At 42.6% G+C, this 10,484-nt stretch overlaps 2 pseudogenes; both read right to left on the reverse strand.

Moving 5' to 3' along the window:
* On the reverse strand, positions 1,141 to 2,266 carry LOC100737197 (annotated as a pseudogene).
* LOC110255367 lies at positions 8,631 to 10,484 on the reverse strand (annotated as a pseudogene).

Raw genomic sequence — 10,484 nt, forward strand, 5'->3', positions numbered from 1 at the left:
TACAATGGTTGGAGAAAGAAGGTAGAGAGACTAGTTCACTAACACAGAGGAGGTTGGTCCTGGTGCTCCAAGTAGGAGAAAGGTCCGTGTCGGTATTATTCTTTACTGTGATCTGCACAGGCGTCTCCACATTTGTTTACTTCATCCAGACCTGACCTCAGGTGACAAGGAGAGTCGTGTGTTATAGACAAGTGCTTAGTCTTCAAGCATCTTCTCATCTGGTTCCCTCCATTTCTTCCTTTATTTATTCATTTATTTATTTATGATTACTCAAATGAATGGATCACATCTGTAGTTGTATAATGATCCTAAGAATCTGATTTCCCAGGATTTCCATCCCACAGCCCAAGTACATCCCCCCACCCCCCAAACTGTCTCCTCCGGAGACCATAAGTTTTTCAATGTCTGTGAGTCAGCATCTGTTCTGCAAAGTTCAGTCTGTCCTTTTTTAAGACTCCACATGTCAGTGAAAGCATTGGATGTTGGTGTCTCATTGTATGGCTGACTTCACTTCGCATGATAGTTTCTAGGTCCATCCATGTGTCATTCTTTTTAATGGCTGAGTCGCATTCCATTGTGTACCCCATCTTCTGGATCCACTCCTCTGTCGGTGGACATTTAGGTTGTTTCCATGTCTTGACTGTAGCAAATAGTGCTGCAGTGAACATCGGAGCACATGTGTCTTTGCGAGTCGTGGTTTTCTCTGGATAGATGCCCAGGAGTGGCATTGCTCCCTCAGTTTCTTCTAACTGCATTCTGACTTAAGTTCGATAACCTGTGGAGTTCTTTAACACGATCTTTCACATGCTTGTTAATGGATTCCTCAAGTAGCACGATGCTCCAACCATTAGCTAGACGCTTAGATCACACAGGCGCAATGGATGAGCCGATACATTTATAGGAGGGATTAGATCCATCAAATGCTAAGCCTGGTCTTTGGAACAGAACATTTTTTAAAACTTTTTCTGAGGGTTGCCCTGTGGCAAATGGAAGTTCCTGGGCAAGCGGTCGAATCAGAGCTACAGCTGCTGGCCTATGCCGCAGCCACAGCAGCTCGGGATCCGAGCCGTGTCTGCGACTTACACCACAGCTCACAGCAACACCGGATCCTTAAACCACTGAACGAGCCAGGGTCAAACCCGCATCCTCGTGGATCCTGGACTTGTTCATCATCCTCTAAGCCACTGAGGGAATTCCCTGGAACGGAACATTTTTATCGCCTTGTCTCGGATGTGTTTGGTCTTTACCCCGTAGACAAAGGGGTTGAGGAAGGGTGGGACCAGTAGGTACAGGTTGGACAAGGTGATGTGTATATATGATGGGAAATAAGTCCCAGACCTGTGAGTGAAAAAGGAGAAAAAGGCAAGGAGATAGAACTGGAAGAAGACACATATGTGGGGAATGCATGTGTTAAATGCCTTAAGACGCGCCTCTTTCTGAGGCAGGCGGAAGACAGTGATAAATATTTGTGTGTAGGAGAGAGTGATCAAAAGGAAGTCAAGGCCTCCAACAGTAAACGCGCCAAGGAGACCATAAAGTTTATTGATGAAAACATCTTCCGTGGCGAGTTTCACAAGGGCCATGTGTTCACAGTAAGTGTGGGCTATCAGCTTGGTTCTGTAAAGCTTCAGGCGACACTTTATGAGCAGCAGGCATGGGATCACAGCATAGCAGGCCGCAATGTCACTCCAACGCCAATGTTAGCGACTAGTTGTCGAGTGAATATGGTAGCATGCCTCAGAGGATAGCAGATTGCTATGTAGCGGTCCAGAGCCATGGCCAGCAAGACGCCCGACTCAATACCCTGAAATGTGTGGATGAGCCACATCTGAAAGAGGCAAGCATCAAAATAGATCTCTGGCAAGTGGAACCAAAAGATTCCGAGCATCTTGGGGACAATGCTGGTGCTAAGGGCAATGTCTGTGGCTCCCAACATGGCCAGGAAGATATACATGGGCTCCTGGAGACGGGGCTCCGATTGGATGATGACCAAAAGGAGAGAGTTCCCCATCAAAGCAATGATGTACATGGCACAGAACGGAATCCCTATCCAACCTGGACAGTTCCAGGCCGGGGATCCCAATGAGGGCCAGCACGGAGGGCATTAACACGGTGCCGTTAGCAATAGGCATGGCAGGGGTCTTAGCAAGAGGACAGCCTTTGCCAACCTGGGACTTACTCTAATCCTGTTCTCAGCCAGTCACACAATTACTGAAGGCCATTAGTAGGAGAATCAACCTCATAAGCCTATTTATCTTTTTTCTTTCACAAATGAATGAGACTTGCCAACATGAAGACCCAGGGAAAGCTTCACCAGTGTACACTTGAGCAGCAGCAGCATCCATCCACACCCAGTGGTCCCCAGAGCATAAAAGCTGAGTGTTTGGACGCCACGCTTGGGATGGCGCCAATGTGATCAGGCTGTGCAGTGGGGGGTCTCCTTCCTGCCCCACTCCATCTTCCCTTTCTGCTTCTAATCAGTTGGTGGAAATAAGCGGGAAAAAAGAAAAGGGAACAATGCTTTAAACAAAGAGATACCGGAACCCTTGTACCTCACTGTTTTCTCCCTGCACTCCCCCACCCCCAATGTATATTTTCTTTGTCCTCTTTACTCTCCATTCACCTTAGACCAGCAGGCTGGTTATTTCTACAGAACATGCTGATCCTTCTTTAAAAACATTGGTTGAAGGCCCCTTTCTAGGGTTGTGACTACTCTAATCAATGGCCTCTCCGAACTTGAACTTCCTTCTCACCAAAGATATTTGAAATATGAAATGGCTTCAGGACGCAGACAGTCAGCTGGAGATAGACAGTGGCAGCTGCAGTGTGTTTTTTTGACCATGGGAATTCTGATTCAGGAAACAAAGTCATATATATTCGCCAGTTAGATAAGCATCTGCAGCTCCTCACACAGCCTCTTCTCCAGACTTAGAGAGACAGTTTGCAGTATCAGTTAATAAAATGAAGAGGTTAGCGAGTACCAGTGGAGGACAGGAGAGACCTCGTGCATTTCTCCAGGAGCGGCGTGAGAAGCTGCTGGCTGGTTAGAGGTGTGGTGAAATGATTGACGCTGGAAGCCGAGGTCTCCATGTGGAGGTGGTGTTGACAGAGATGATGCTTACACAGAAATCAAGGCTACTTGCTGCTGAAGGGGGTGGAAAGGTTGACTTTCTGTGAAAGCCGAACCGAAAACATGAGGGAGTTGGCCTGGTTGAGAACCGTCCAAGATATTCCATAGAGAGTAGCACATGGTGCATTCAGGTGGACAAACCTTGGGGGCCAGGAGAGACCGAAAGAGGAAGCCCTGGAACAACTTTCTCACTGCAAAATAGAGGCTGCAGCCCTTGACATTTTCCAGTCGCTGAATACCAGCAATGCATTAGATAGGTCAGCTGTCGGATGACAAGAGCATGCATTGATGAATCTATCTTTTTTTTTTCTTTTTTTAAGTAGTGATTTTTATTTTTTCCATTATAGCTGGTTTCTACGGCACAGCAAGGTGACCCAGTCACACATACACATATACATTCTCTTTCTCACACTATCCTGCTCCGTCACAAGTGACCAGACATAGATCCCAGTGCTACACAGCAGAATCTCCTTTTGAAGCGACATGACAGAGGTTGGTTGCATAAGGGATTAACTGTCTAAATCAAGCAGATTTGTAATTTTTCAAAGTGCTGTTGTCCTAAGCATTCCAACGTATTTCTCTGTAAGTCAAGTCCCTGCTTCTGGATATTATTCTTGGTTCTTTACCGCCCCCTCAAACTCTCCATTTCTCAAACTCTTCAAATTTTAAATTCGGAATGCTTTGAATTTTATGCTGCCAAATCACCGTCTTCGAACAGAATTCCTCAGTCTTGCTTCCTGACATCTGACTATGAGCATACGTCCCAAGACTGTCCAATTATGCACAAGCCTCACAAAAAGATCTCCTTGTCTTGAGCTGATGCCTTCTCTGAACGAGCGTCCTGCTTTTTGAATTCTGTGTCTTCAGATATATTAGCACAAAGATTCAAGGCACTAAAGATGCTTTCTTCCTCAGGTCAAACATCTGCAGGTTCCTCGGCCTCCCCAGTGGCTGCTACCTGCCCTCAACCCTCCATCTTCCCACGCAGAGTCTCGAATTTATTAGTACTGTTCTTGAATCATACTTCCTAGAACTTCAAAATCAGACCTTATCAAAAATATATTTATACTCTTTCCTTTTACGACTTGGATTTTTTTCCCCCTACAGTCTGTCTTCACTGCCTGTACTTGTGTTTGTACTTCAAGACACCTGCTTTTATCTCCCCTTAACTGGATACACGTACCTAAGCATCCACTTACTCAGCATCCAGAGCAGCAGTGGGAAGTGCAGGAGGAGGCTGTTCTTTGCTGGTCTCAGCTGTGGATGATTTGTGTTTTCTAACATAATTTTCCCTGCTGACCAACGTTCCATGGCCTCGTGCAAATCCTGAGAGTTACGTTTTACTCTCTAGGGCAAGGAAGGAGTTTTAGGACCAGAGGGGCAACCAGAATTTCTCAGCACAATCTTCTTCCTCATTTCCCAGGGGGCCTGATAATATCGAGTCCAGCCTGGAGATGACAATGTTCTCTTAGTCAAAGTGCAGTTGTGTTTCTTTCAGCACCAGAGGTTGTGGCTCCTCTCCTGCTTAGATGTGTGGCAGAGAAAAGGAAGGCCGTCGTGGGGGTGCACGTAGAGCTGGACTCCATTCCCTGACTGAGAAAATTGGCCTGCTTTATTGCATGCTTTTCAAGGAAAGGAAATTGGAAACAAAACACATAACCGCCTCTTCTTAGTTATTCTCACTTCCTCTTGGCCATCCTTGGGTATTCAGAGGATTTCCAGATGCACTTCAGAACCCCAGGCAGAAGTGTGTTTGGAAAGGTTTGGAAAGACAGGGCTGATTGTGTAGTAAGCTCTGTAAGAAGTAAGACTTGCTAAGACAAAGGGCAAGCTGAAAAAAATCAGCAGTGCCCAGGTGCTATGCTTCCTGTGTGTGCAGATGGAGTGAAGGAAGATGCTTCTGCTTAGAGACGGAGATCATGGGATTTTTCAGCATCTCTGGGTCACAGGAACTTTGATACTCTAAAATATGTTTAATATGTAGTTTAATTTAAGATACATATACGCTTGAGAATCCCATGTTCTAGTTATATCCAAACCTACCTTCAGCATCCCTAGGGATGGCTTTTCAGAGCACAGTATTCTCTCTCCTGTCCTCTCTGCTGAACAAACCCAGCTGGTCTATTGAAGAGCCTTCATACAGCGTGCAAAGCCGTGGTCGGGCTGCTTTCAAGTAGGCTACTAGTCAGCACGTGGATCTATTGAGCGTTTTGCTTGTGTTTTCCTCCCCTTTCCAGGTCAGATTTGTTGCATGCTGCAGATCTTGGAGCACAGAGCCCTTCTAAGGACTGGTCCCAAAATGATACTGCCTACAGAGGCACCGAGGGTCTGCGCCACTCCCAGATTTGATGTGCCTTTCAGCGGAGGACTCAGCTCATTAGACAGAGTCTAGGGTAGCAGATGACCCCTGCATCAGGTGGAGAGTTGAGATGTTTCTCGGATTGGTGTGTGTCCTATCTGTAATGCAATCTGGTTATTCATTTGGAAAGTGCCAACCACAGTCGCAAATGCTACTTTTATATATATACTATATGGCTAAAATTATGAAGGGCTGTATCATGTATTAGTAAAGATTCCAGTAATGCAGATTCTTAGATTCTGCCAGTGGGTTTAATTGACGCAAGCAGTTCAGAAATGTGTTACATTATCTACTCATGTTGGAACGTGTTGGTACCCTATGAATTAGCCGTTTTTAGATGCAGAAGTCATCACTCTAAGTGCAGCAAGATCCATGTACGAGAATGATTATAAATCTGTTCTTCATACTTGACTCTTCTCCAGGCATAGGATGGGTAAAGAAATGTTATTCTTTCCATAGTACATTATGCAGGAAGAAGAAGAGCATAAAAAGAGGCACACAAAATATCCAGGATAAAAATCCATAAGAAGAACAATAAAAAAATATAGTATGTGCTTCTATTTATATCAAGTTTAAAAAGAAGCAAAATAAACTATAACATTTAAGAATGCATGCTTAGTTTCAAAAAGTATAGAGCCAAGCAAACATATAATTATATTGGATATTCGTATAAAGATACCTTTGGGGAGGATAGAGATTGTAATGAGCAATGGGACACATACAAGGCTTGTGGGATATGAAAAATGATTTATGTCCTCACATTTATGGTAATTTATTTGCACTTTTCCTTTGAGGTTATATTTCAAAAAGCAAAGAAACATGCCTGCCCTAGTGGCTGTATTACTTACTTCTTTCTAATCACCCCAATCAAAGACTAAATTCTCCTTATTCTTACAAAGGTAAAGTCATTACCTTGCTTGTATTTTCAACGGAACTGTTAGCTTTACTAACTAACCTATATCTCATCTTCTCCTTTAAAGACAAAAAGTAGTGGCTCGATTATTGCACCCTGTTCTTGTCCTCTCAAATGAATTATAGGCTTAAGAAGATGGACTTTCAACCCATGGCCAAGTTATACCTCACAATCTCATTTGAAAATTACTTTTTCTGTATCATAATGCATTTTTATGGTTTCTGTTGTTTGCCTTTCCTCGTCCTCTGGAAGATAAATGCAATCATGTATCTGAAGCCAAGAGAAAATTTTGTCTTCTTCAAACAACGAGGTTGTTTTTTCTACCTAACTTGGGCTTTTTAAACATAGCTGTTTAACACCCTTTATGTTACTAAGGTCCTTTCTGTTCCTCGATGCATTTTTGTGCTTTATACTTTGGAATCTGGTTCTCCCGGTCACGCATCATTAATCTCTTATTGTCATTACTCTCTGCTTGCCTCGGTTCCTTATTCAGGAATATCGTATACTTCTGCCCCTATTCTGTGTCCTTTCTGCATGACGATCTTTTTGAAAGAATCCGCGTATTTGCCATTTTACTTTCTTTTGAGCTGTTGAGGTCCTCACCAGTTACCCACTATGCAATATGGATGCCAGTACTTTTTGAAACACTTACTGCGTTAAGATGAAATTCAAGTAAATTAAGCTTTTATTATCTCATGCAACATATGTCTGTATGTCTGATATACACTAATACATTGTTTTATTACTTCTCTTGCTGTATTTTTCCTTTCTTCATATACATCATATTTAGACAAATTTTATTAAAAATTAAGTGCATTATGACTCACACTTCTGTTTCATTCAAGATTTTTTTTTAATTATTCTCTTCCTCTGCTTCTTGAATGTCATTATCCCTTTCTTTTTCTTTGTTTCTTTCTTTCTTTTGGTAGTGGACTACTTCCATAGGTTATGTCTTTTCTAACTACGAATTTTACAACTAGAGATCCAGATACGTCTGTCTACTTGGTCCTTCTTAAAAATCATCGTATTGGTTCTGAGTCTTGAAGACTAATTGAAGTAAATTTAAACTGCATCTCTACTGATGCAGCATCCTGCAGAAGGATGAAGGCGTGCGTAGGGGTGGTGGGGGGGGGAACAGCAGCGAATGAAGAAAAAGCTGAAGTCCCTCTTTGAGGAGCCAGTTTCTCCTATGTCAGTTCCGTATCTGGCTCATACTTTCAAGATTATATAATGATCCGCTCAAGTTATCGTCTTGTTTACTTTACTAATATCGGCATAATCTCTACCGTGCAAATTTTCTGTAAGATGATGGTGTGTGTTACCTTAGAGCCTCTAGATTTGCTGCTTTTGCATACCATTGAGCAACAGCAGGAAAATGTTTGAACTGTACATTATTCAGTGTTATTTTTCCTGAATTTCAAAGAAGGCTCAGAGATTGTCTTACTGTTAACACAAACATAAATTAGAAACAGTTCCTGTACTCAAGATACTTGCAGTATGAAATTTCCAAAAGCAATGAAATGTTTTGGTGTAAGTGTTCAGGGCTAAAACTTAAACCTCTAATTTCAGGTAAAACTCAAATTGGGTAAAAACATTACAATGTCTGTCTGTGGAAGGATGGTTTCTATTTAAGTACTGAGCAAATTATTTGACTAAAAAATATGTTTTTGCATATACCTAATATTTTTATTAACTTTTTCTTATTCGTACCTATGCCATCTCCTCAGTGTTCACAGAATTTGGTTAGCATCATCCAGTTTTTGTGTTGCTGGTGTTGATATTATCGTTTATACACTACTTATATATTCATTATTATTTTGGGAAAGTAGATAAAAATACATACCTGATACCAAATTTATCAAAGGGTAGATGCACAAGCAGATATTTGAAATTGAGACCTAGCCAGAGTTATAGTATGGATTGGTGAAGCAGTTAAAACATATTAATGTATTCTGGGAACTTTCCTGAAATGAAGTGTTTTCTACAATTTTGTTTTGTATATGGGCATACTTATTGCCATACGGGAAATTCCAGGTTTAAACAAACAGGACCAAAACAGAAGAATTACAAAAACATTTTAAAATTGCAACTTAAGAGAGTTTTTCTTTATATCAATAGCAAATCAAAATTCTTAAGTATTTGAGAGTTTGTTAAACACTTCCTTAAACTCTGAGCATTGGCGTTTAAATGTTTTTTTCAAATGTAGACAGGTGTTCACCATCTTCAGGTTGCGTCTTTGAACCAACCTAAAATTTCTACAGAAGGAGCCACTAATGATCAAGATGTCTTTTGGAAAAAAACACATTCAGGACATGGTCGCGAATTTGTTTGGTCTTCACGCCATAGACAATGGGGTTGAGAAAAGGTGGGACTAGCAAATAAAGGTTGGATAAGAGGATGTGAACACAGGGCGGGATGTGAGAACCAAACCTGTGTGTGAAGAAGGAGAAGAAGGCGAGGAGGTAGAACTGCAGGAAGACGCAGATGTGGGCGATGCAGGTGTTAAAGGCTTTGAATCGTGCCTCCTTCTGGGGCAGCTGAAAGATAGTGATAAAGATCGAAATATAGGACACAGTGATGACAATGATGTCAAGCCCTAAGATGGTGAAGGCAACAAACAGACCAATGATCTTGTGGATCCGGATATCTTCAGCGGCCAGCTTCACGAGGGCCGTGTGCTCACAGTAAGAGTGGGAGATGACGGTAGTTCGATAGTGTTTAAGACGGCATTTGATAAGTACCAGGCACGGTGCTGTGAGAATGGCAGCCCTGAGTGTCACCCCAACTCCCATGTGAGTCAGGAGTTGTCGGGAGAAGATGCTGGCGTGTCTCAAGGGGTTACAGATGGCCACGTAGCGGTCTAGGGCCATCGCCAGGAGGACCCCGGATTCAATGGCCTGGAAGGAGTGAATAAGCCCCATTTGCAGAAGACAGGCTTCAAAAGAGATGTCTGGCAAATGGAACCAGAAGATGCCTAACATTTTGGGGAGAATGCAGGTGCTAAGTGCAATGTCCGTGGCCCCAACATGGCCAAGAAAATGTACATAGGACGATGGAGATTGCTTTCGTGTTTGACTATCACTAAGATCAGGGAATTCCCACTCAGAGCAATAAGGTCCATGACACAGAACGGAATCCCGATGCAGCACTGCACGGACTCCAGTCCGGGAATCCCGATGAGTGTGAGGACAGAGGGCATGAAGACTGAGCCGTTGAAGGTGAGCATGCTCACCTGGTGCCTAGGGCAAGGGCTGCTTCACCTTCTATTGCCTGTGAAGCCTTCATAAGTTAAAGATAAGACAAAGTTAGTTTATTGTAGTAAAATGGACCTTAGTTAGGGGTATCCCATCTCATCTTTTCTATCCCAACTATTTCTCGCTAATTTTCTGTCTCTTTTTCCAATGTCATTATGTGACCAGTCCTCCGGTTCTATGTATCTGCATGTCGTCCTAATTTTCAATGAAATGTATTAAGTGGACCTGATGGCTTCCTTTTGGTCCCTGACTACGGGAACAAACAAGATCCCTTTAACTCATCTTTGCTTATCATCTTCTATGCTTCTTCATCACCGGCTAATTGGAAGTGAGGGACAAAATTCATTGAATTCAGAGTAAGGGTATTTCAGGAACTGGACTCTATAGCCAGCTTAGCTATGAGGAATCTGCAATGGTAGAAAATCGTTCTGCTTGATCATAACCAGATTAGCAACTGTGAAAAGAATGTTTTTCAGGTTTGCAACTCCCTAAGTTTTTTAGCCAGCTTAGTCTCTCCATGGTCTGAACACTCTGCAAAAGATTCTCCCCGGATGCTTTCAATCCAATGTTTCAAACTTTCAGTGTTTCTCCCAAAACCAGCCATACATCTTACACTTTTCCTTCTTAAACTCTGAGACAATAAATCCACACGTTTAAATTCATGGGTGTTATCCTTACCAGTCTCTTTTAGATTTGTCTGTGGGAGGCCCGACTGTGGGCACATCACCTGTGTTCCAGTATCAACCTCTGTCTTCAGTTATTCTCTCTCCTTATCCACAGTCTTTCGGCCTGAATACCTATGTTTTCATAACTATTTACAGTAACAAA

The sequence above is a fragment of the Sus scrofa genome, chromosome 9 (assembly GCF_000003025.6).
Source record: "Sus scrofa isolate TJ Tabasco breed Duroc chromosome 9, Sscrofa11.1, whole genome shotgun sequence".
Taxonomy (NCBI): Eukaryota; Metazoa; Chordata; class Mammalia; order Artiodactyla; family Suidae; genus Sus; species Sus scrofa.